Raw genomic sequence first — 21,982 nt, forward strand, 5'->3', positions numbered from 1 at the left:
TAATATTATAGGCAATAAAACACATAATGAATTAGTAATATACTTAATTGTATACTGCTGCGGTTCTGTAGCTAGTAATGAAGCAAAATAGGTTTGTATGAGCTGCTGTCTATATATACTCTTGTTCTTGTATTTTATTTAATTATAATAATTAAAAGTTAATATTATAGGCAATAAAACACATAATGAATTAGTAATATACTTAATTGTATACTGCTGCGGTTCTGTAGCTAGTAATGAAGCAAAATAGGTTTGTATGAGCTGCTGTCTATATATACTCTTGTTCTTGTATTTTATTTAATTATAATAATTATAAGTTAATATTATAGGCAATAAAACACATAATGAATTAGTAATATACTTAATTGTATACTGCTGCGGTTCTGTAGCTAGTAATGAAGCAAAATAGGTTTGTATGAGCTGCTGTCTATATATACTCTTGTTCTTGTATTTTATTTAATTATAATAATTATAAGTTAATATTATAGGCAATAAAACACATAATGAATTAGTAATATACTTAATTGTATACTGCTGCGGTTCTGTAGCTAGTAATGAAGCAAAATAGGTTTGTATGAGCTGCTGTCTATATATACTCTTGTTCATTGGCAGTTTAAGATCATTCCCAATTTCAGTAACAATCCAGAGCACTGTTCCCTTCGATAGGGGGTAACAGTGACAAAAATCTACATCATCCCAGGTTTCTAATGGCGGATGACATTGCCTAAATATTTTTGGTCACTCATTAACACATTGTCATATAATATTATCGTCTTCTTCATCGTCTCATTAATTAAAGTATCTCAATATGTCTAAATTCATCATTAGATAGTAATAAACGTATTTATCATAGTTTGATTTCTGTGACAAACAGCTGTTACTATATAAATTACCAGCGGCCATCTTTTTAACCCTCCGATATTGAGTAGTTAACTTTTTTGACAAATGGTTAGATATTTTACCATTGGATGCTGTTACCACGGATCAAAAAACGCATTTTGCTGATATTTAACTATTAGTAAGGATTTTTAACCAATAGTTGAGTTAACTACGGATCAAAAAACCGACCCTAAGTGGACAAAATTATTATTATTTTATTCTGACTTGAAATTAGAATATAAACATAATACACCCATTACTAATTCTCTAAATTAAACTTGTATTTGACCTTAAATATTTCAAATGGCAAGAGTCCTTAAGCAAGTCTGGAAAGTTAGATAATGTAGCATCCTAGAAATGTGGACCTTCCATTATTTCTCTGTTGAGCTGTATTTTATGGTTTAATTTGTTTAAAACTAATGTTAAACTAAACATTTAAGTTACACGATATGAATTTCGTGTCAAGTATACACATGAAACATATAATTTGAGAACTGAGTATAAGTTTTAAAAATGGAATTGCTGTATCTTCACTTGTTTGTTGGTCTACAAATATGCGTTCGATTTTCAAAATTGTATTTGAATTTGGCAAGTGTTTTACAAGTGATCACAAATGATTGTGTAACAATTGGTGAAGGGCGGGGCCTGTTCCAACCTCGCATGGACATTTTTATTTTAAAATATTTGTAACATTGAGCAGTTGGTCTAGTGGCTTCATCGTGCAAATCTCACCCCTGAGGTCGTAGGTTCGATCCACTTTCTATGTGCGCATGTAACATTCGCTCGAATGGTGATGGTAAACATCGTGAGGAAACCAGCTTGCCTTGGACCCTAAAAGTGGACTGTGTTAATCAGGCACAGGAAGCTGATCACATAATTGCCTATTAGATTAACAAATGATCATGAAACAGATACAGAAATCTGGGGCCTAGACCTAAAAGTTGTAGTGCCACTGATTTTTTGTATAATCCTGATGATCCTGATGAATTGGTTAATGTTTCTGAGTTTATTCGTAACAAACGGCTCATAATAATTCTTACAAAAATGTTATCCACTATCAAGACGCGCGTAAATTATTTCTAAAATATTTTCAGTCAAATAAATCGCATAATAATACTTCACTGTCACGCTTTGTTTTATTAACTAAAAACAAATTTGGAGTTGAGGCAACGAGCCAAATAAGATAGTGTCCTATGGTGATCCCCGAAGACTGTTCTTGGCATCAAAATTTAGTTTAAATTCAACTTATCCAATTTAAATATCTTATGCATATTGGTATATACTTGTATATGAAATATATATTATTTATTTATTACGTAAACTCACAGCTAACAAACACAAACAATTACACAAAATAAAATGTGAGCCGTCACGGGACGCCTGGCAGATGTGAAACATCGACATTATTTTGTAAAAAAATATGCAGAAAAGAACAGATTGTGATAGGAACTAAATAGGTATGTAAAAATGATAAAATAAAATATAACGACTTTTTTTCCAGATAACGATGACTATCTATGAATAAACACTTATTTTCATTAAATACAAAAATTTACGAATTTATTTCAAATCGTGACTTCTTAATTCGTTTAATCAGTGACTTCGAAATACACACACCGTACACACTAGACTGTATAATATATATATATATATATAATAAACCATCATATAGCGTGGCGACGCCAGAAATCGGTTTTTCGTGCGGCTATAGATGTTTCACATCAAAAATATAGCCAAAGACGGAGCACATGACATAATATAATATACAAAAATGATCAAACATTTACAAAAGGGAAAAAACAATAAAAATTATTAAATACATTTTACTAAGTAATACCTAATTTGGCTGTGTTGTGTGGTGGTGTAAAAGTGAGGGTATGTACGTGAGGCTGTGTGGAGTGTTCTCATGATGCAGGTGATAGCGCTGTGGATATTCTTAATAGCTATTCCGCGATAGCTTAAACAAGTGAAGGCGCAGTTGTTCGTTTATGTCCGGGATGCGCGATACAAAACTGAGTAGGTATTTTGCATAGTTGGTGATGATCTGTAAGTAAAAAAAAGTAGAATATAAAGCTTAGATTTGTTTCCTAAATTTTTGTATTGTTATCCTAATCTCCTAGCTTCCATCAGTACCGTTAATCGGAACCCGTTCACGGCTAAAGACCTACTCCAGCTTTTTCCAACTGACTCTGTTTATCTGGCTGGCTTTCTTTCTCCAATCGCTTCCTGATACCGCTTCTATATCTTCAATCAACCTTTAGGGCACCCTCATCTCCTTCTTCCTCTTGGTCTATCGATTTTCGTCTTATTTTTGCTCTTTTTACAAATAAAAAAATACATTAAAATGTATTCTTATTCCATATGCGATTAAATAAATAAAAAAACTTTAGATTTTGGTTTAGCTCCTGTGCCTTTTTCTTTTTGGGTCTAAGGCAAGCCGGTTTCCTCATGTTTACCTTTACCGTTCGAGCGAATGTTAAATGCGTACATATAATGAAAGTCCATTGGCACAGCTCGATCGAACCTACGACCTCAGGAATGAGAGTCGCCCGCTAACGCTAGGCCACCTATATAAATATATTCTTGTTATGTTATTTATATATTTCTTAATGAAATATCTCGTAAGATAATATTTTTACACTCTACTCTACCTATGTCCCCTGTTTGTTTAATCATTGACAACCCCATCAAATGGCTACAATGTAAACGAAGTGAAAAAACAAATATCTTTTTGCATCTAATAACTTTCAAAATGCGATCCTACATATTTTATAACAACCATAACATTGTACACATTTTTATGTTAGGTTAGGGTTGTGAATTTGAAATAAACTGGGAGAAATATTTGAATATAACTTCTATGACCCAAAAAGTGTCTAGGCTTTCAAAATTTGAATCTTCCAGCGCTGCCTGTCCCCTTGCCGCCAATTGCTGGATTTAGCTGCAGCAGGTCTTCCTCCATCGATCCAGCGGTACCTAGACCGATCTATTGTCTCTGACCACTGAGCCGGCCTCAGGTAAGCCTCCTTCATCGCCCGATCCTGGCCCATTTTTATGTGAGCCTTCTGGAAATGTGAGTGCCCATGGGCGGCGGTATCACTTAACATCAGGTAAGCCTTTTGCCCGTCAACCTCCTATTACATGAAAGAAAGTTAAACAAGCATTTGAGCAGTGCGCAGTTATGGGTCTAATGGCGTCAGCGTGTTACTCTCATTCCTGAGGTCGTAGGTTCGAATCCCGGCGGTGTACCAAAGTACTTTCTGTGTATTTGAACACATAACACTTGCCTATACGGTGATGGCAACAGACATGCCTTAGAACTATCAAGTCGACGGTGTGTTTCAGACACAGAAGAAAAAACAAATGATCTCGAAACATACAAAAATCAAAGGCCCAACCTAAAAGGTTAGGTAAAGGTTAAAGTTATTGAAGTGAAACTTCTTTAGGTGCATAAGGGTAATTTTTTTAAAAAACGTCACGAAGATGTGCAGCGTTTTTGTCGAAGAAAAGGGAGAGAGCGATTAAGACCGATTGAGAGAGAGTGAGAAGGGTGAATTACTTTATAGAAATTATATTTTTAGAAATAAAATTTCGTAAAGAGAATTTATGTATTATTAGCATTTTATATTTTATGCAAAATAATTTATTGAAATCTCAAATGACGAATTGTAAATTAAAATGCCATGTGTTTTTATCATCGAAGAAATAAATTTAAAAAAAAAAATTATAGTTTGTATTAATTTTCGAGACTTAATATTTTAATGACAATTAAATTCATTAATTTCCTAACATATCTTCCTTTTTCCCTCCCTCTAAGTCTCGGAAATCATAAGTTTTAGATTTGTATAAATATGAACACGAGTTAAAAATTAGTTTGCCAAAAAAGTTTCACTTCTGACATGTGTACTTTGTACGCATGCACTTTTTTATATAATTCGTACAAAATAAATACCCTAAAGCAATAATTAGTAATAAGTATAATTAAGTTTTAGAATTAAAGCAAGAGCTGCTAAGTGTCAACCCTAGGTAGACCGTTAAGGGCCGCGATAGGCCATCCGTGGCCTCCAAGAGATAAAACTTGACTGTCGTGTGCATATTTCATGCCAAATGAACTGAACAGAGGCTAAGTATAATGGTTTTCCATTTTGTTGTATGCAACAAAGGATTATAAAGGATAAAACCCTTTTAGCTGTCTCAAAAAGTTTTTTGATTATGTCGAAGTGATTATAGTTTTATGTTCAACCAATAGATGTCGCCTGTGGTTCCTTGAATCGCGGTATTGTTTTGATTGAAGAATAGTATAAGTATTTCAATTGTATTATGTATTAAACATCTCAGCTTAAGAAATGGTGTCTAATTGAACAATGTCTTTGATAAAAAAATCGGTTGTCTGTAAAGTCGGTTTACTGACGATAGTTGAATGGTTGATTGGTTGCAATGCATTCTTCAAAAGAAAATTATTATTTTATTTGTTAGATAGATATTTTGTATGGATATAGAGAAGGATGTATGGAAATCACAATTGAATTGATCAAGTTATATTTATTTGTACGCATAAATACAATTATGTCAATTTTTGGGTGCAAGCGAGAGCGCGGAACGAGTGCTCTCGCTTGCACTTCAAGCCTTAATGGAACGCCTCAGAGCGAGGTAACGCCGCATGAGTCATGTTTTTTCGTGCGTGCAGCCGGCTCCATCGAATTATAAGACGTTGTCACGTCAAAATTTCCTCCTAAATGCATTTCTCTCTACGAAATTCAAATCTTTTATGACAAAATGTTCATAATAAAGTATTCAATCAATAGTATAAATCAGTGACGCAACACTCCAGATGATTTATTTCACCGTTCGAGCGAATGTTAGAAGCGCACATAGACAGAAAGTCCGTAGACAGCCGGGAATCGAACCTACGGCCTCATGGAAGTGAGTCGCACGATGAAGCGAACGTTGCTCAAACTATAATATATTAATATTATTCTTGACGTTGAAATTTGTGTAATACACAAAGGAAATATTTATTTCATACGAGTCACGCATTATGTGTAATCAAAATAATGTATGTTATTATCTTTTAATGGTTCAACATTTTACCTGAAACCAAATCAGATTAATTTATTGTATAACACCGGTATTTACGCAAAAGCGAACCTGACTTTAATGTCAAACTCAAAATACTTTATTCGTAGGTACCCAAGTATGATTGTCAACAGAAAAGATGTTAAATTTACTCTAAATTTACGGTTACTACCAGTCGTCGAGTACATGGTCCTCATATTTCGATACGTAAACATAATGGATATTAAGAGAACATTCAGAACATTCAGAAGTTTTTAAAAACTTCAAGACCCATAGCTATCGAAAGTTGTAGGGTACCGACGCTAAATTGTTAAAAATTAAGGAATTTTAAAAGTAAATCGCTAGTTATATTTTCTTCTATTTGGCTTAGTGTATTAGATATATAACTACCTGTTTTACTCAAGATTTTTCGTTCCAGGATACAAAAAATACAGGTTCGAAGCGATTAATATTAAATAGATAGTTATCACTATCGTTGTCTGATATTTTGATTTTATTTTAAGGAGCGCAGGAGCTGATGAGTGAGCAACCGAACTCAACGAGCGAATAGCGATCAAACTCAAACTCAATCTCAAAATTAAATTAATCTTTTACTTATGAACGTAAACAGAAAAGATGTTTGCACCAAAATGTGGCTGAAATATTGCAACGCTAACGAAACACACACACACAGAAACACAGAAAATAATAATAATTAAAATAACAAAAAAAAATTTCAAGGAATAAGGTACATTTTTAGTGTGTAATGTGTGTGTGTTGTGATCATAATTTGCCCTGGCTCAGCATTATGCTGTAAAGCAGACGTGATCCAGCGCTAGATAATATTTATATTAATTATTATATTTTTTTGTTATTTTTGGCACACTTGCACTTCTTCAAAATCCTATATATTTTTAATTATTCAGCAATAAGGCCCAATTTTATGTTTAATGTATGTACAATAAAGTGTAATTTGTTTACTTATAAATAATATAATCTCTGGTCACAGGAAATGAATTGATCTGGTCCAACGCTCGCGCTCAGTGATGCATTTATAACCCTCATACTCTGTTATTTATGGCTTTAATAACTTATTTACATGCAGCTGTTATGGTAATAGCTTACATAAAGTGGTTTAAGCTGGATATAAGGGAAATAACATAACCGTGTTGGGTTGTTCTGTACTAGCAAAGAGATTTTGACCTGAACTTTGTATGCTTTTAATTTCAATAGAATAATAATATAGCTATGTTTTGGTTCATAAAAATACAATCACTTATAAACACAAGACATTAATAATAAATAATATTTTTATTTATATTTTAGAACATAGCAAACGGCCAGGTGGCTCACCTGATGTTAAGTGATACACATGGACACTCTCAATGCCAGAGGGCTCGCGAGTGCGTTTCCGGCCTTTTAAACGATCAATTTATTTGGATTCCACAACTTTTATGTAAAACTATCTCCAGCCATCCCACCTCCCCGTCATCGCGATTTCTCTCCTTCTTGTTTATCTTCTTCTCTTCCGGCCTCTCCATCTTGCTTATTTTTCAATAGAATTTCTATAGTTAATTTCGAGTACTACGAGTATACGACGTATAATTTATGTATGGTGCTGTTTTTGCAGTTTATTTTTTTCTTTAATTGTATTTCGCTTATGTTATCACGATGTGGTGCTTGCGGCGAATGCTCGGCAAACAATGCGCAGAGGTGATGAGAATTTGGAGAAACTGATCGTGGTTGGTAACAGAAGGCAAAAGGTCACGTGGTCGTTCACCAACCAGATGGACCGATCAAGTCAAAGACTCATCGTTCTCAAAGCGGTACACTGTCATAAGAGAGGCGCTGGATAGAAACCGGTGGAAACAGATAGTCTGCTGCAGATGCTTCCTTGCTGACCACGACGCTCAGACATTAGCGGCGATTAAAAAGAGTGGCGGAGAGTTTATTGCCAGTTCTTCTCTTTAGTACTACGCCCCTTATTTGAGAACTGGCAGTAAATGTAAAATAAGAAGCATTCAATGTATATTTCTTTTTTGACGTTCATAAGTGTACATTGTGTTACCTACATGAATTAATGATTTTTGACTTTGACTTTGACTCAAAAGGTTGTTTTAAAGTTAATTTATCTATGTTCATTAGTCTATGGTAAAATATTGTATCAGTGTTAATTTTGATAGTAGTCTATGCATCTATGTTGATGTAAACGAATTAATAAATATCAAAGCAGATACTTAAAATAACTTCTAAGCAAAATAATTGTCAATTAGAAATATGATCTTCGGGTCTCGAATTAACGCGGGTCCTTACAAATTTACGAATTCTACTGTTTAATAAGATTTCGTTAGGCAAATGGCTAACTTGGTGGTAGTAAAATAAAATATTTATTCATGTAATCACAGCACCCGTTTACGACACCTGTCACGGTTCGTCGTAAATTCTAGATAGACACCGTAAATGCTTATTTAGTGTCAAACTTAGCTGTCAATGGAAACCTTTATTTTATTACAAGCCTCTTAGTAGGTAAGAGCCGAGACTTCTTTCTTGCAACTATATAAAGCGCAAATTCGGCCCCACATGGAGTACTGCTCTCACCTCTGGGCGGGAGCTCCCCAGTACCAGCTCCTTCCACTTGACCGTATTCAACGAAGAGCCGTTCGAATCGTCGACGACCAGTCACTTTCCGTGCGGCTTGATCTCTTGGCGTTGCGTAGAGATGTGGGATCTCTCTGCATCTTCTACCGCATTTACCATGGAGAGTGTTCAGAGGAGTTGTTCGGTCTAATACCTGCACCTGAGTTTCATCATCGGACGTCAAGGCAAAATACAAAATACCATCCGTATCACCTCGACGTCCGTCGTTCCACAACAGAGCGTTTTCTAAGGCAGTTTTTGCCGCGCACCACCACTATGTGGAACCAGCTGCCCACAGAAGTATTTTCGAACCAATTCGACTTAGGGTCCTTCAAGAAAAGAGCGTACCAATTTTTGAAAGACCGGCAACGCACTTGCGAGCCTTCTGGCATTGTGAGTGTCCATGGGTGGCGGTATCACTTAACATCAGGTGAGCCTCCTGCCCGTTTGCCTCCTATTACATAAAAAAAAAAAAAAAAAAGACGTTTTGAGAGAGTTTGTGCAGTGTTGGCTTAGTGGTTTCGGCGTGCGACTCTCATCCCTGAGGTCGTAGGTTCGATCCCCGGCTGTGCACCAATGGACTTTATTTCTATGTGCGCATTTAACATTCGCTCGTACGGTGAAGGAAGACATCGTGAGGAAACCGACATGTCTTAGACCCAAAAAGTAAACGGCGTGTGTCAGGCACTGAAGGTCACCTACGAGGCTATTAGATTTAAAAATGACCATGAAACAGATTCAGAAATCTGAAGCCCAGACCTAAAGAGGTTGTAGCGCCACTGATTTAAGAGCCGAGACGAAAGCAAGATTCCCGAATGTCACAATGCCAAACGTTTTTGATATGCAAACTCAAACTCAAAATAACTTTATTCATATAGGTTATGAGTACACTTATGAACGTCAGAAAAGAAGTTAAATTAATTGTAAATTTACATTTACTACCAGTTCACAAGTCAAGGGCGTAGAGCGGGCAAGAAGAACTGGCAAGAAACTCGCCGCCACTCTTTAATCGCTAAGTTCTGAGTCATACAAATTGTTTGATCTGGAGCAAATCAATCCATAGGATTATGATCATTTAAATATTCGTCAAATTTATTTATTCGAGTCATATTAAGTCCCGACTAAGTCTTACTCTAATATACCTTTAGACTCTAAATGTATATTAGAGTAAGACTCTAAAGTTTAGAGTATAGTATTTTTCATTTCAATTTCCTGACAAAGCTGCTGTTTCGCAGAATATCATATTTATAGTAGAATAACTATAACATGTTATAATATAATGTTGTGCAAAGTACTAAATATTCTTTGGGTAAATTAGTCGACTCACGGCTCCCCCTTAAAACAGCTCCAAATTTTGCCTTCGTTCTTTATGACTTGTATGTAGTATCAAAAACGCGATACATTTAGTAATATTGAAGATTAGCCTGTACATACATAGTAAAAAAGTTATTATTTTTGTATGTGTTTTCTCTACCTTCTTCTTTACATTAGAATTTCAATTGGGCAAATTCTAGCCCTCTCCTCAATTTTAAATTGCCTGCCGCCATGATGGATATTTTATGTCATTTTTACAAAGTGATATTGTAATCAGGGGAATGAGAAAGTTAAACGACCGACGAGAGACAAAGCCGGTCAAAAAATAATTATGATTCGACAAGCTAATGCATTTTTTTTGTTACAAAGGGCAAACGGGCAGGAGGCTCACCTGATGTCAAGTGATTTTCTCATTGCCAGAAGGCTCGCAAGTGCCGGCCTTTTAAGAATTGGTACGCTTTTTTGTCGACCCCAAGTCGAATTGTTTCGGAAATACTTCAATGGGCAGATGGTTCCAGATAGTAGTGGTGGGCGGCAAAAACTGCCTTAAGAAACGCTCAGTTGTGGAAATACGGGCGTCAAGGTACGGATGGTATTTAGTTTTCTGCCTTAACGTCACATGATGAAACTCAGCTGCAGGTATTACTCCAAATAACTCCTCCGAACATTCGCATGGTAAATGCGGTAGAAGATGCATAGAGATCCCCAAATTTCAACACAATGCCAAGGTCAAGTGGAAGGGGTTGGTACTGGCAGTAAGTACTCTATGTGGTAGCGGTGGCCCGGAGTGAAGTAGGGTCTCGCCTTGCTGAGCACACAAATCTTCTTGTAGTCTAATTTAGCCTTCCCTTCTAAATAGCCACAAAATTGAACGTTATTCCTTATGTCAACACCTGGGTATCAGAGTACTGGTACTCTGATGCTATCTGAGGCTTTAAAGAGAGTCTCTTTGAAGAGAGGAGTAGCGACAACACCTTTGTGTTTGATTAGCGGATAGCGCGTAGACTTGTGTATATCATGACGCATCATGTCGCGTGTTGGATTGGAGATGCAATTGACCAATTACAATCAATCGAAACGTTTTGTCATTTCGTCTTTCGTTTGACATTCAGTCAAAAATCATTTATTTATGTAGGTAACACAATGTACACTTATGAACGTCAAAAAAGAAATATACATTAAATGCTTCTAATTTTACATTTAGTACCAGTTCTCAAATCAACGGCGTACAACGGAAGAGAAGAACAGGCAATAAACTCCAACACTCAAGAAAGTTTTTGCTTTTACATAACGTTTGTAAGGATCTGCAACTATTACACCGTGTTCCACATGACACCTTAAGTAATAAATAATCATAAAGTAAATTAAAAACAAAGATTTGTCCTCTATCAGCAGGAGGCATGGTAAAATAGGAGCACGCACTTAGATTCTCGTAGGAATCTCTGAAATTCATCCCATCAGACCCCTAGAAAAACGAAAAATTTATTTAATTTACATAGAATTATCATGGTGTGATCGTCATTTATTAAAAATAGAGATCTTGTATTTTATTTAAGACTAAAAACAACAAACCTTGCCAACTAATATTCAAGCTAAAGAGCGTCCATTATCTAGGTAGCGGCAACGAAGCATCAATTTTGTATCACCTGGAGGAGCTATTACTCATGTGCGCCGTTTAATCTGGTGATTACTTCGAAAATTAAGCTTAGAGAATTTTCACTTGAAATTAACTTGACAAGATTCATAGTGAAAAACAAATCGTGGGACTTCGGGAATTATCAGGTTTGCGGGTTTTTACTGCTTAACTTCTTGGCTATTTTCGTTTTTAGATAAATGGATGATCCAAAAAACGCATGTTGTTGTTTTTTTTATATAGAACAGAGGATAAACGGGCAGGAGGCCGCCTATGGACACTATTAATACCATAGGGTTTGTATGTTGCTGGCCCTTTAAAAATTCGGAAATACTTTGTGCGCAGTTGGTGGTGGTGGTGGTGCGCGGCAAATACTAACAAATTAACGCTGAGTTGTGGAAAGAAAATATGTTGTTCGGCGATTAAACGGAAATGGCGAAGAGTTTCTTGCCAGTTCCTCTCGTCGGCTGTATGCTCTCGATTTGGTAATTTCGAGATTTCTTTTTTACGTTCATAAGTGTATATTGAATTTTGACAAAAACGTTATTACACGCTATAGAGTTTTAATAAGTTTCAATTGTGTGCGAAGAGTAGCTGGCCCTACGTGGCTACCTAAAGCTAGAAACTGAAGAGTGGAAGCCCTTAGAGGAGGCCTATGTCCAAGGACAAGCTGAATAACAGAAATCAACCGGCTTGCTAATTAATTATTAAAAAAAAAAATAGTATTTCACATGTTTATGTACTAGTATAAGTAAATACAGCAATAAAGTATGTTATTATTATTATAAGTTTCATGAACAGGCAATCTTTGTTGATAGTCTAGCTTATCAAATGAAAATAAACTTTTAACAAGATGCTGGAATATTCTATGAATTTCCCGTTGCTGTATTGATATGAAAGTATGCTTATCTTAGCTAGTTGCTTGTTATGTACGTGATAAATCATCAGGTAAAGTTTCAAACTAAGCAGCTATGAAAGCCACATCGCGCACTGTCTATTCTCTATAGACAAATTATTATTTGAAATATGAACTAAAAACTATTTTTTGTTAATTAATGTAATTATCGTATGTACATATTATTATGAAACCTTTATAGTCAAGTCAAGTCTAGTCAAATCATTTTATTCAATTAGACAAGACCTAAAGAGGTTGTAGCTGATTTATTTCTATTAATAATTTACCTATTGATAGTAATAAAATTATAAATTATTGTGTATGGTTAAATTTTGTATTTTTTTTCCTCTTCTCTCCATATAACGAAATCTCTCTATAACGAAGGAAAATTCTCGGTCCCTTGAAATTCGTTATAAAAAGTTTACACAGAAGTATGTAGAATATAGTAAGACCCACAGTGGGTACACACCAGAGAGGCATCCCCTGAATTATGACTCACTCGCATTACACTTGGCCCCACGCCACACTTTATTGATTGCCACTTCGGGAATTTTCAAACGCTATGTTTTCCAAAAAGTTTTCATACGAAATATTGTGTGGCTGCTTTAAATTTATTACGACGCATTTAAAAAATGTATCTAGAATACTTTGCATTGGACAATCAGCGCCGGTACCCTGTAACTTCCAATAGGCAAAGACGTTTTTGTTTGCAATTTATTTATTGGACAGCTAACAAGAGTTATAACAAGAAATTTAGTTATCACTAAATATCATAGTATTGTCTTTTATAGACATAACCGTCACACATTTGATAATAAAACAATTTTTTACCGGATTGAAGTTATGTATTAAAAAATTTATAAAATGAAAAATAATTGTAAATATTAAATATCATATTAAAAACTTAAATATGTGAGCACCACGTAGCTACATAATAATTTAGTTAGCTGCTGCAATGTTTTTTTATAACACCGTGCCCAATATTTTATTTTAGTATAGTAGATTTATTAGTATATGGTCTAAAGAAAACACTTTTTTAACGAATTAAACTTTTTTAATTTTTTGACGGTGGTCACGGTGGCACGCACGCTGTAAAGCACGCGAAACTTCGGAAAAATTCAACGTCGAGGCAGAATACGAAATTCCATCCGTATCACCTCGACGCCCATCGTTCCACAACTGATCGTTTTTTAAGGCAGTTTTTGCCGCGCACCACCAATATGTTGAACCAGCTGCCCATTGCAGTATTCTGGGCATCCATGTGCAGCGGTATCACTTAACATAAAAAAATAAACCACCACCTTATAACAAATAATAAACCAAGAATCTCTAGTGAACCCCTTACAAACAAATATAGAAATAGGTCTACCTCCATACAAACCTTAATAATTAATATCTCGCGTGAGCGGCGCCTTACTTACGAAGTCGGTGTGTGCAGTACATCCAAAAGTTGTGACTTCCGCCTCAGATTCTTACTTGGAAAACGTAAAACCGTTATATCGTATTTATATACATAGACAGCTTATAATTTTTTTAATTACTTAAAAGACTTCAGCTGCCTTTCAGGACCTCGTGGCTAAGCTTCGTAAAAGCTTGTAATAGGATGAGGGTGGAAACAAAAAGGACAGACACAGACGGTGATTGCCGTAGATTGGACGTGTTAAAGATATAAATTGTGTCTTGTGTAATATCAAATTTGGGATATTGAATTTCGGTCATAACTTGAGGGGTATGTTTCATTTAATTATTATTGTATGGTTTAGTTTTATTTTGGTTGTGAAACAATCTGAAATGTTTTATTTAAATTGGGAAATTGGGAATTAAATTGGGATGTTATGGGTCTTTAACATAAAAAAAAACAAATTAGCATATATTAGGATATTTATAAACTAGCAAAATACAATAATTAAAATATATTAGACTAAATATTAAAATTAACTAAAAATACATAAATGTGGGCGCCAGGAGGATTTAGGTTTATCCTGCCAAACCTAATATATGTGGTAACGTTTATCACATAAACATTATAGACATTTGTTATTCAATAAATGAATATCTAATTTGAGGGCATTTCCCAAAGCTAAAACAAATAAAACATTTCAGATTGTTTCACAACCAAAATAAAACTAAACCATACAATAATAATTAAGTGAAACATACCCCTCAAGTTATGACCGAAATTCAAAATCCCAAATTTGATATTACACAAGACACAATTTATATCTTTAACACGTCCAATCTACGGCAATCACCGTCTGTGTCTGTCCTTTTTGTTTCTACCCTCATCCTATTACAAGCTTTCGTAAATAAGAAATTAAATTGATTTAAAATGTAAATTTACACAGTTACTATGTAAAAAATAATTTAAATCATGTAAAAAGATTCAAAACTATGCCAAATCTAAAACCATTCGTCTAAGAATTATGAAGGCAGGAAGTCATCACATACAAGGAGACTACATAAGTCAAGCGTCTATTGTCTTTGGAACACGAACAAACACTTGTAATTGTATGAAGATTATGACACCTCTTTCTCAAGGATATTTTGTTTAACAAGTAGATTTTATTTTACTTTTGAAAACAATTTGAAATTAGAACATTGGCCTTTTCACAGTAGCTTTAGCTATCGTCATATGTAGTGTTAGAGCCTAATATTCCCTGTAACACAATGTACACTTATGAACGTCAAAAAAGAAATAAACATTAAATGCTTCTAATTTTACATTTACTGCCAGTTCTCAAAACAAGGGCGTAGAACGGAAGAGAAGAACTGGCAATAAACTCTCCGCCACTCTTTTTAACCGCCAAGTTATTGTTTCACACAACGTGTGTAAGCAGCAGCAACCATTACACCATATTCCACATGACTAACTAATAAATAATAATAAAATAAATTCAAAACAAAGATTTGTCCTCTATCAGCACGAGGCATGGCGAAATAGGAGCACGCACTTAGATCCTCGTGAGTCCATACTAAGATACATGTATATCATCTTTCGACACATTGTTACCAACAGTTTTTTTGACATGTAACACGCAGATGTCCAGAAAATTTAGAAGAACTTTTCGTGACTGACCGAGTGGATGGCACGAGACCTTGAGTCCGATCCACTACCTCGAAATGAGAATCATCCAGCGCAGTCGTGTGCCACATCCCACCAATTGTTGGGTCTCAGCTGCTGCAGGCCCTCCTCCACATTATGACTAGGACAATATATTTTAATTTATTTACTAAGATATTTCATCAAATCTATATTGTGTCAGGCATATAAGGCTGATCTACTTGTCTGTATAATAAAAATAATCTATGAAACAGATAATGTTACCTGCTTTAGATTATTTTATTATAAATTAAGTTAGAACATCTCCATATAAGTAAGAATATGACAACTTACAAGTTACTAAATAAAACATTTACGATCTTTTTCGGTCCATGTGGAACTTTAATGCTGGTAGCGATTCGTCGCTGCATTGCGACTTCCATCATCGGACGTTGAGGCAGAATACGAAACTTCACCCATATCATCTCGCCGTTCCACTTGCGTTTTTTAAGGCAGTATATGTAACCCGTGGTGGGTAGAACCAGCTGCCCACCGAAGTATTCCCATACGAAATCGACTTAGGGTCCTTTAAGAAAAAAGCGTATCAATTGTTAAAAGGCCGGCAAAGCACTCGCGATCTTATTCGTGTCCATGGGCGGCGGCATCACTTAACATGAGATGAGCATGCTACCCGATTGCCCCCTGTTCTATAGATAAACTAATTCGTTGAGCGAGAAAATAAATCAGTGGCGCTACAACTTTTTTTTAGGTCTGGGCCTCAGATTTCTGTATCTGTTTCATGATCATTTGTTAAACTAATTGGCAAGTAGGTGATCAGTCTCCTGTGCCTGACACTCACCGTCGACTTTTTGGGCTTAAGGCAAGCCGGTTTCCTCACGACGTTTTCCTTAACCGTACGAGCGAATATTAATTGCGTACATGGAAAGAAATTCCATTGGTGCACAGCCGGGGATCAAACCTACGACCTCTGAGAGACCTCGCACGCTAGAGCCACACTTGGCCAACACTGCTCCCTATTTGATATTTCCGTTAATTCACGACACCGTTCATCATATTGATTTAAATTACTTGCTGTTGAATAACCATTATAATTCAATATCGAACAACAATATTGGATTAACAAAGCCATCCAAACTAGTCTCGGAGATGAACTTCCGAAGTCGGGTCAATTTCTAGTCAAACTTGGCTCTCGGGCGACATCTATACAAAATTAATTAAAACCGATATGAAACAGCTATGGCAGTATTGTCTCGCTCATAATGACCGCCGACAGCCGTTCCAGACTGTTATTAATTGTCTAATTTATAACCTCTGTGCGCCAAACGTTTATATCCGTTTGACAGTACTGACAGCCTAGGAGCTGATGGTTTAATTTGTTTCGTTGTATGGCGATTTTGTGTAGTATCTAAAAAATAGTTTTGTGTAAGACTGTTTTACCCTAAATAACTATTTGTTACGGAATATGCTTAACAGAAGTATTAGGAATATCCATAGCGCTAAATTACCTGCATCATGAGCACACCCTCCCATACACACCCTCACTTTCACACCATCACACAGCCGCATTAGGTATTACGTATTTAATCATTTATATTGATTTATCCCTTTTTGTATGTATTATGTATTCCATCTTTGACTATATCTTTAGTATAACTGTTTTCTGTTAATTATAATTTATGTTAGGATTACGAAATAAATACATAAATATTTTTAATAACTCATGATTTTTTGCGGTCATTATTAAAGAAATGTATTACAGGCAATCATTAAATACTTTTAACGCCTGACGCAATGATATGGTATAAGTATACGCCTTTGTGTATCTCAGTTGCACTTAACTGAATAATGAGATTATGATGCAATTATTAAAATGTTGGTCTGATGGCAATTATGAAATTCTTTTTAGACATTTAGTGGTACTTTCCTATCTTCCTATCTTCTTTCTCTATCTTCCTTCCAATCTCTGTTCAATCACTACCTGTCCACATCGTATTCCTAACTTTCGTACTGATCTAACTGAATTTAAATTTATTTACGTGGCCTTTTGATTGCCATTTTACTATTTTAATCGCTTTGCTTTTACCATTAGTTTTGTCTATATAACTATATGTCTTACGCAGTCTCTAATTTTTCTGAAGTGAAACTTCTTTAGGCGCATTAGCGTCTGTTGTGCAGCGTTTTTGTCGAAGAAAAAGGAGAGAGTTACTGAGACCGATTGAGAGAGAGTGAGAAGGACGAAAACCTTAAAGAAATTATATTTTTAAAATAAAAAAGTAAAGATAATTTAGGAAATATAGTATTTTACATTTATGCAACTAATTTATTGAAATCTCAAATGACGAATTGTAAATTAAAATGCCACGTGTTTTGATTATCGTAGAAATTAATTTAATAAATTAAATTTATATTTTAATTAAAATTAAATTCATTAAATTCCGACATGTGTACTTTGTACGCACGCACTTTTTTTAATTGTATGTAACGAAGTGTAAATAAATAAGTTTTATCAGCTCCTGTAGTACGCTGGGAGCACTGTTCAGTGCTTAGATGGATAGTCGACATTGAACCCGATTTATGGACAGTAACTGAGGACGAATGGCATAGTTTGTCCAGTTTCATTTATTGCGATGTAACTCTTCTAAAACGTAACGATTATTCAATGTCGACTTTTAAAGTTTCATTGAGCGATTAGGATTTTTAAAGCGTTTTTATAGAGAATCTTGTTCAAATAGTTCAAACATTTTCACCATTCGAGTATTGTATTGTGCATTTACTTTAGAATAATTTAAAGTTCACGATTATCTAGTTGATGAAAGGGCCTGGGACTAGTGCTAGACAGGCTGCTTCTAATCAATTTGTTTTAAAATAAGTGTTGTTTGATGATTTCCTTTTTTAAAAGGGTACCGAGAGTTTTTTAAGGCTTTTTCTCTCGGCCTACTCCCTGAGTAGGGATGTCTACCTATTCAAATTTAACGACGTGGAATACGTGATACTTGTATCTTATGTTCCAGTATAAACATATATATTTTTGAAGTGAAACTTCTTCATCGACGTATGGGAGAAATTTTGTAGCAGGTTACGCGCCATGTTGCTTTTTGAAGTCAAACTTCTTTATCGGCCTTGGAAAAAAATTTACACACATTTGTCACATTTTTCGTTTACGCGCCATCTTTTTCTTGTCCCTACCACGGTTGATCCGAAGAGATTCGAAGCCATTAGTGACAAAAATATATAATAACGATAACAATGATAGTAATATTAATAATTCTATTACAATTAATGAAATTCTGTAATAATCTTAGTACTTCATAGTAGTACAGTAATAAGTTAAAATGAAATAATAAAAGTTGCATACAGTAGATCATTTTTCAAAAAATAAGGTCATAAAGAAGTTTCACTTCTTACGTGTGTACACCTAGTACACGCACACATTATTTTTTTTAACTAGCAAGTTTTAAGCTTCCATGAGGCTTAGAAGAAAGCCTTGGATATCATGGCCTCCGTAGCCATAAGAGAGCAGGTCGTTTATATCGCCACGCCGCGCTCACAACACTTTTCTATATTCCCATACAAAATATTCGTAATAATACTTAAAAGTCAATTAGAACTTTAATACCTTATCATAAAGTTCAAGCGTTAGTGGAGGGGTTCCGGGATGGTAAATTTTTATTTTTGACATAATGTATTTGTTGTCTTATCAACTTTCTTTTTTTTATCTTAGCTAAACCGGTGTCCCAAATAGCAGAATAAGTATTTTCAAAAATAAACAATCGACTGTTAGGCGGTACGATTTTCGCCAGGCCAGCTAGTTTAGAATATATTGACAATTTTCTGTTGACGTATAAGTGCATAAGTGTACTTGTTTACCTATATTTTTTTTTGAAGTGAAACTTCTTTATCGGGGTTGGAAAAAAATTTAGTGTAACATTTTTTCGTTAGGTACGCGTCACATTTTTCAGTTACGCGCCAATCCTTTTCTTGTCCCTACCACGGTTAATCCGAAGAGATTCGAAGCTATTAGTGACAAAAATATATAATAACGATAACAATGATAGTAATACTAATAATTCTATTACAATTAATGAAATTCTGTAATAATCTTAGTACTACATAGTAGTACAGTAATAAGTTAAAATGAAATAATTGTATTTATATTCATGTCTATGATAATAAAAGCCTAAACTTTATCTAATTTAACTTTATTTAACCAATTGCTGTAAAGTTGCATATAGTAGATCATTTTTCGAAAAATAAGGTCATAAAGAAGTTTCACTTCTTACGTGTGTACCCCTAGTACACGCACACATTTTTTTAATTGTAATAGGAGGCAAACGGGCAGGAGGTTAAGTGATACCGCCGCCTGTGGACACTCACACTGCCAGAAGGCTTGCAAGTGCGTTGCCGGCTTTTCAAGAATTGGTATGTTCTTTTCTTGAAGGACCCTAAGTCGAATTGGTTCGGAAATACTTCAGTGGGCAGCTGGTTCCACATAGTGGTGATGCGCGACAAAAACTGCCTTAGAAAACGCGCTTTATTTTGAGTTTGAGTTAGTAATAATAATATATATCCTTGTCTTCAATAAAAGTTTATCATTATTTATTATATATTCATATTTTACATCATTTTTATCCGTGAACTCGAAGTCAATTAAGGTCTTAAATATTATTTAAAATCTTACTTAAAATGTGACATAATATTTTAACAGCAAAAATAAGCTTTTCCAACTATTGACGAAGAAACAAGCATTGAAAAGCTTTTATCAAACCAATGTGTTTATTAGCATGTAATTCGTAAAATTCGCAAAGCACCACAAAATTCAGAATATTCATGAATAATGTTGGAGTTGGATTATTACTAACATAGCTGGAACTAATGTTCACACATTATGTACTATTAGCTAAACACAACTGTCTTATGTACTGCCATTGCGACGTATAATTTATGAAAACGAAAATTGCATATATTATGTAATGACGGCTCATTGGTCTAGTGGTTAGTACCCCTGACTGCGAATCCATGGGTCCTGGGTTCGATCCCCGGCTGAGACAAACATCGATGTGATGAGCATTTGGTGTTGTGCTTAGGTCTTGGGTGTTTAAAATAATATGTATTTATATGTCTATCCCTATAATATGTATCTATGTATATCCGTTGCCTAGTATCCATAACACAAGCTTCACCAGCTTAGCTTGGGACTGGGTCAATTGGTGTGAATGACTGAGGAAGATAGAAACGGGCAAGAAGTTCCTTTGCTGTTTTTATAAACGACAAATCGTGCAGTAAGTGCTACGCGTCGTAAAATTCGCGTAGATCGATTGTGACAACCGGCTACGAAATCGCTACGAACATTTATCTCTTCTTCGCTTTTGTTTATTTATGTAGTCCTAGTATTAGATCAACATTTGGCATGAAAACTTTATTATTATTGCTATAAAGCAAAATAATAAAAAAAAACATTCACTATTACAGACCAGTAGGTTGCTTATCACCAACAGGCTTTAAGTAGATAGTAGGCCAACATATTCAAAATAAGATAATATTAGAAATTATATTCATGAATATATACGAAACCTCATTATAACTGGAATAATAAAGGAGTTAAGATTACTCGACAGGCTGTTCGTTGACAAGATAATTCCGGTACAAAGGTCCCCCAAGTCATGTAAGCTTTTGTGTATGTCATTCGTACGATCACACCGAACTATGTGTACGTTCATAGATTATTGTATGTGTTAAGTTAATCGACATAGTTTGGAGTTGATTATCTCGTGAGATTAATCGACATCTATATCTATACTATATATTAATATTATAAAAAGGAAAGATTCGATTTTTTGTTTGTTTGAAATGAATAGCCTTCGAAACTACTGGACCGATTCAAAAATTCTTTCACCGTTGGCAAGCTACACTATTCCCGAGTGCCATAGGATATGTTTCATTTTCAAAAAAAATAGGAATGCATACTAAAACTTGAATAATCTAACCCAAGATGTAAAAAAATAAACAAAAAACTTCCTTCAATCGCGTGCGATGCGAAAATTATTAATGATAGAACAAAATGATGTATTTCAATTTTTCAGGACACATCACTATCTATAAAAAATGACGCGACAGCATCATTTCTTATAGTTACGTCACAATAAGCGTCCTTTTATTAATTTTTTTTTAATTAAAATACCACCGCTAGAAAAGGCTCTTTATTCGTACCTAGGTATTGATCCTTATCAAAATAAATACCAACGTTTCACATAAGCTACAATTTAATGGCATAACCACCAAAAAAGCATGGTGGATTGGTGTTCTCCTGCCGTTTCTCTTGAATAGTTTACTACTATGTAATATAACAAAAATCTTAGCCACAGCAACGCTTGGCAAACGTAAAATATACAAAGGCTTTTCTGTTTAAATCTAATATAATATAAAATTCTCGTGTCACAATGTTCCCCATACTCCTCCGAAACGAATCGACCGATTGTTATTAAATTTTTTATGCTCATTTAGTAAGTCT

The 21,982-nt window shown here is 34.8% G+C and overlaps 1 long non-coding RNA gene across 1 annotated transcript; it reads right to left on the bottom strand.

The window, feature by feature from the left end:
- Positions 1 to 14,279: 14,279 nt before the first annotated feature.
- LOC125061890 lies at positions 14,280 to 14,704 on the bottom strand. The gene is made up of 2 exons (XR_007119100.1): positions 14,574 to 14,704; positions 14,280 to 14,493 (listed from the first exon to the last, which is right to left on the bottom strand). It is a non-coding gene; the product is annotated as an uncharacterized LOC125061890 (long non-coding RNA).
- Positions 14,705 to 21,982: the final 7,278 nt, after the last annotated feature.

The sequence above is a fragment of the Pieris napi genome, chromosome 24, assembly GCF_905475465.1.
Source record: "Pieris napi chromosome 24, ilPieNapi1.2, whole genome shotgun sequence".
In the NCBI taxonomy this organism is placed as follows: Eukaryota; Metazoa; Arthropoda; class Insecta; order Lepidoptera; family Pieridae; genus Pieris; species Pieris napi.